Here is a 6,000-nt window from a genome sequence, read left to right as displayed (position 1 = left end):
CAAATCAGAAACCAAGTTTAACTATTACCAACTAATGAGCTGTTTCCTCTGATGCAACAGTATCCCCCTCATCTGCTCTGGTGAGACCCACCTGCATCCAGCTCTGGGGTCCCCAACACAGGAAGGGCTTTGGCCAGTTGGAGCCAGCAAACAAGATGATTAGAGGGAAGGGAAAGAGAATTGGGATTTTTCAGTTTGGAGACAAGAAGGTTTTGGGGTTAGCTAATTGCAACCTTCCCTGTACCTGAAGGGAGCCTACAAGAAAGCTGGAGAGGGACATTTTACAAGGGCCTGGAGTGACAGGACAAGGCAGAATGGCTCTAAACTGAGAGAATAGAGGTTTAGATTAGACATAAGGAAGAAATTGTTCCCTGTGAGGGTGCTGAGGCCCTGGAACAGGATGCCCAGAGAAGCTGTGGCTGCCCCATCCCTGGCAGTGTTCAAGGCCAGGCTGGATGAGGCTCTGAGCAACCTGGGATAGGGGAAGGTGTCCCTGCCCATGGCAGGGGCTGGAACAACATGATCTTTAAGGTCCTTTCTAAGCCATTCTTTGATTCTGTGATTGAATTACATCAAAACTGATGCAAGAGGAAAAAAAAACCAACAGAAGGAACAAGGGAGAGGGATGGGCTTTAGGGGCAAGAATACCAAATATATGCCTAGAATAGCTCTTTGAAAAAGAAACCCAAAATTTCCTTTTGTTTTGTTTTTAAGTTTGCGAGCTAACGCACCTAGTATTAAATTAAACATAGGACTTGAATCAAAAACACACTTTAACATTCTTCCAGCAAATAATTCAAGTCCAAGTGTTCCCCCTCAAGGATAGAACAGTCTAGGCTAAGAGAAATTATATAAACAATTTTCTGCAAAACAAAACAAGTATAACATCAGCAGCAAGCTCCTATAAGATGCAAAGGGAGGTACATTTACGGATTGCTGGATCTTCCCAAGAGGGGCTAGAAAGGAGCAGAAGGACTATACAGCATCCTAATGACTGATCAAATCACATTACTGCAGCACTGGGGAAGCATTCCAACTTCAGAACTGAAACAGTGGGGCTTGTTTACATTCCTGCACCAGGTACAGGCTTTGTGCTTACAGTTGCAGCAAAGGAAGGCATCGCTCCTGTGAAATGTTGTTTGAGAGGAAATAATTGGAAACACAAGTAGAAGGAAAGTTCTAGAACAGATGAACTGAAAAAGGTCCCATTTTGGTGCCTTCTTAAAGCACCATCAGTGACCTTCCCATAAATATGGCCCAAAAAGGAAATATCCTGGACGCTATCATGAGGTTACTGCCCTAAGATGACCATTAAAGAGCCATAAATGTCATATCACTAAATAATCCCTCAGTATGCTGGTAAAAAAATAATTGTTTGGAAGGGCTGTCACTTGACTCCAGAGCAACACTGTGAGGTTCCAGTCAGCTTTTGAAATTACACCTAACTGAGCACTTGGTCAATTTAATTGGTGGAACAGTCACTCATCACTACCAGCAGAGCTTGCAAACACAAATCTTCCCAACAGACCCATCCAGTGTGTTTAAAAAAGGCCTCTAGCATCAGGGTTTTCATGTACCAGTACAATGAGCACAACCAATTTGGAAATAAGATCTGACAACAAGCGTCCAAGGCTAAAAATTTTAACTGCGGTCCTTGTTAGAGCTGCATAAACAGTATGTATAATCAGTATAATTACATAAATTATATAAAACCTTTTATATATAAACTTTTATAATTTTATATAATTATATAAAAATTATATAAAAACAGTATAATCTTCCCCAAGTGAGATGCCCAGCAGTCCCTGTAAGATGGCCCTGGGCTGCTGGCACCTCCTGGGGCTGTTTCCCAGGCGTTCTGCAGCCTCAGAGTGATCACTGCACATGGCTTTTCTGCTCCACACATCTCTAAAAATGAAGTAATGGAGCAATGAAGGAATAAGGCTGAACCAATAAAGCATTCCTCATTTAGGCTACTGGAAAGCTCCTTCACTGTCCAAAGCAGAAAAAAGTCCTTGTCATGGAGCTACAACATCCCTCTCTCCTAACAAATACTGGTTTTCTCTATTGGACCTTTATCAGCTTTTCACCCCTACAGGCTCTAAAACAGTCCCAGCAATGAGGGTTTGCTGCTTCCCAGGAATCCACTTACAAAGCCAATAGTTCTCACCCTTTCATCCTAAATGTTGTACCCAGCTTGATTTCACCCAGCTATTTTGGCTGTAGCCAAACCAATAAATTCTTCATCTATCTTTTGCTCAATGTTTGCAATACATCAGGTCTTTCATTACCTTCCAATTGGTGTTAAGACTCCATCTTGTTTGCCAAAAGTCTTTGCCTAGATGGGATCTAAAATGCAGTATTTCGAATTGGCAAGTGTATTAGTAGAATAAGGGTTTGTTCCCTGTTGGTAGCAAGGTTCCTCAGACCAGCCAGAAAGGCTCCTGTTGCAGTTACACAACACAGCAGCTGCCATCTACCCACCCATCTCTAAGTTTCTCTTTGCATTACTTTATTTTCCAAGTTTCTGCCTCAGATCTATCATCTCCTCATTTGCGTTATTTTCTCCTTTTTATGTGCTAGTTCACACTTTGCTGAGTTAACTGTAAAGTTTTCTGACCACATAGTGAGATCTCTGGCCCTGAGCTATTACTCCTATCTACAAGAGATCTTCTTGCACATAAATTAGCTTTGCAAACTGGCAGTTCTCCTACAGCCAGAAGCATGTACACACTTCTTGTTAGTAAACAGTAAATTAAATAGCCAAAAGTGTTGCATTTTCAATACTAGAAATAAATATTTCTGTATGTCAATCAGTCAACCAAATAGACACAATGATCTTTTCCTCATTATTAAAGTCCTTCTTGCTAAGATAAGGTCTTTCATTTCTAAGCTTCTCATGTTTCTCTAACACATTAAATGAGAGAATCTCAACGTAGAAGGAAATGCTGAATATTTTACATCTCTCTGCAACTAAGCATATATGAATGAGTACTAGAGGATTCCCTATCTGCTCCCCAAGTTGTTCCTCAAAACCAAGAGCACACTGACTGTGTGGCATGGCAGTAAACTACTCAGTGGTCTACAAGTACCCTAACAAATTCCCCCCCCCATCTGAATACAGAAAACTTTAGGTCCTGAAGATCCTGTATTTATCCACTCTGAAAAACCAAAGATTTTTCTGAAAATCAGAACAGCTAAGGAAGATAAGCTTAATTCTCCCTTTAACTCTGCTATGAAGCTGAGAGCCTGAAGTAATTGCTAAACACCACGAAATTACTTTAGACATACAAAAAGGAAGAGAACAAGCACCAACCTCCTGCAGTGTGGTAACAGCAGGGACATCAAGTTTCTTTGTACTGCTACCTTTCCTCCGTGTGTCACACAGTTTATTTGTTCTTGGGACACATTGGTTGCTATGCATGGATCCATCAGCCCTTTAATTGCATTCGATTTACTTGGTTTAAGTCACAGAACTAGGTTCCTTTTAAACATCACCCCTAAGGAGCAAAATAAGTCATGCTTTGCCCAAGTCCTGGCTAAAGCTGGGGAAGGAACTTCACTCCATAAGGATTAGGCAGATAAGTTTTGGCAGCATCTCTGCAAACACCAGAGAAAGAAGTTTTCAAGACCAGAAAAAATAAAGGCTGGGAAAGCGACTGAAATCCAGTCAGCAGCACAAGCAGAGCCTGAAAACAGCTGCACTCAGATTCAGGTGTCTGAAGGGCCTCAGTGGGGTTCATCAACTAAAAGTTCTCAGAACAAATGCTGAACCCCCACTGTGGTAGGACATAGGGAAGACAGCATTACAATTCCTCCTCTACTCTGTCTTGCCTGCCCTTGAACTCTTTTAAGCAGGAAAAAAAAGTCTTCAGTTCTCTGACTTTGAATCTATAAATTTCTTTTCAGTTTGCTTTCATGGAGCAGGTCTTAAGTTCACCTCAAAGGCTCAGGCCTCATCCCACACACAGAAATGCAGCCCTGGAGCATCTCTGGTGTGCCAGCACTGTACCCAGCTTCAGGAGTTTTCCCAGTATGGCACAACACAGGCAGGGAGAAAAGCTGTTTGTTCTGCAGCAGCCTGGATCTCAAGGGCTGCACTTGCACTTGAGCAGGAGAGAGCCCCCTGCTCTCCCCACAGAGCCTTTCCACCCACATGCTCATCACTGCACATCACTCTCCAAAGGCTGCAGAAAACACTTCCTGCATTTTCCTGTTGTTCTCTTTTGTCATCTTATTGCACAAGTCCCATCCCTTCTCAGTGATTTCTCATGGTCAGCTCCTTGCAGCACTGACTCCTTCCTCACAGCACAGCCAACAAGCTCCATCTCTCCTCACAGCACAACCAGCAAACCCCAACTCTCCCCCTCTTTTGTAGCACTCATCTTCTCATTGGACACAGCTATGACCTGTTAAGGGCAGGGCTGCTCCTGATCTTTGGTGATCAGTACAGCTGCAACTCCTCAGGGGTGAGATTGCCTTCTGCATTATCTTTATTTTCTTACATTCTGTCCCTCCACAGTTCTTCACACAGATGGCAGCCCAAAGCTCAAGAGCCAGGATGAAAATCAAACCCCCACTTCAGGAAGCTACACAGGATAACATCTTGCATCTCTCATGTTTTATCGGTGCAGAGCTTTTCTGAAGCTCCCACATTACCCCCCAGATGGTGCTGTGTTACATCAACCAGAGTGCCCAGGGTCACCTAATCCCCAGCCACCAGCAGCATTGATCCCTGAGCAGGCTGCCAGGGGAATGGCAAAGGAGCAGATTAAAGGATTTGTACATCACAACAAAGTAATACAAAGTAATACTTGGGCCAGACCAATTAATTCCAGAGCTGTTACAGATGGCATGGCAACAGGTAACCAAGGCCACAATAATGACAAGGTAGTTTAAAGCTGCACAAAAGAGAGAGATGCACATCATAAACCTGTAAAGGTATCTGCATCCCTATTCTGATTGCTTCTGTGCATGAAAAAATGTGATGATCCTGTCTCCTGCTTTGTAGGCATGCCTTAAAATAAGATGTGACTGGATATGGCTTTAATGACACATTTGCACTCTGAAATCTCTCCTCTAAGATACACAGACAGGAACTGAGTTTTGGGTTTTTGTTTGTTTAGGGTTTGGGTTTTTTTGATTAAGCCTGCATAAAATGGCATCACTGCTTTACACCAAAGGAGTTTTGTTCCTTTATGCAGCGCAGCAGATAACTGGAGCCACAGGGCAAGGAAAAAAAAAAAATCTATTTACTACGCAAAATGTCTGCAGCTTAAGAGACACCCAGGGGATGAGCGATTCACACAATCATGAAGATTTTTAATGTTACTGTGACAGATGTTTTGGGGACAATAGTTTTAAAAATCCTGGAAAGATGCTTAAGCAATAAAGTTGATGCCTCATTTTTTTCTACCTTATAATTGTTTCTTGAAGGCATAAGGACTTATATCTATGAGACTAAAGTCAGGCCTCTAATTCCATGCTTCACTGCCAGCATCTTTAAAGAGTAATAAACACAAAATATTCCAGGTTTTCCGTTACAGTGATATCTCATGAGCCCAAGTTCCATCCTTGGAGTTTTATGCTTGGAGTGTTCTCAAACAAGAAATCTCTAAAGCAACCCTGTGACTTTTTCCTCCTTCAACTATCAATCTCCAAGAGACCTCAGCCAGGATGTAGTCCTCCAAAATGTGTATAATTATATTTTTTTCATCACTCCTGGTCTAAGGGATTTTCTATAAGAGGCTTTCTCTAAGACTTCTATATTACAGGCACACAGTAGCCTCTCTCAGTTTGCTGAAAACTCAAACTCAGTTCTCAGAGAACTGTTCTAAACCTCTGCAGCACTAAATTTCTGGTACAACTAATTCCTTCATTTTGACTGCTTTCATTCAAACCTTTACTTCTTCCTAATACCTTCAAATATCCTCTATCTCTACAAGAAGTCATTTCCCCAGGCTCCTCAATCCCTGCAAGAGTCAACAGAGCCCATGCAGG

This window comes from Zonotrichia leucophrys, chromosome 4 (assembly GCF_028769735.1).
Source record: "Zonotrichia leucophrys gambelii isolate GWCS_2022_RI chromosome 4, RI_Zleu_2.0, whole genome shotgun sequence".
Lineage (NCBI taxonomy): Eukaryota > Metazoa > Chordata > Aves > Passeriformes > Passerellidae > Zonotrichia > Zonotrichia leucophrys.
The sequence above is the reverse complement of the archived record's forward strand: the minus strand, read 5'-3'. Positions refer to the sequence as shown.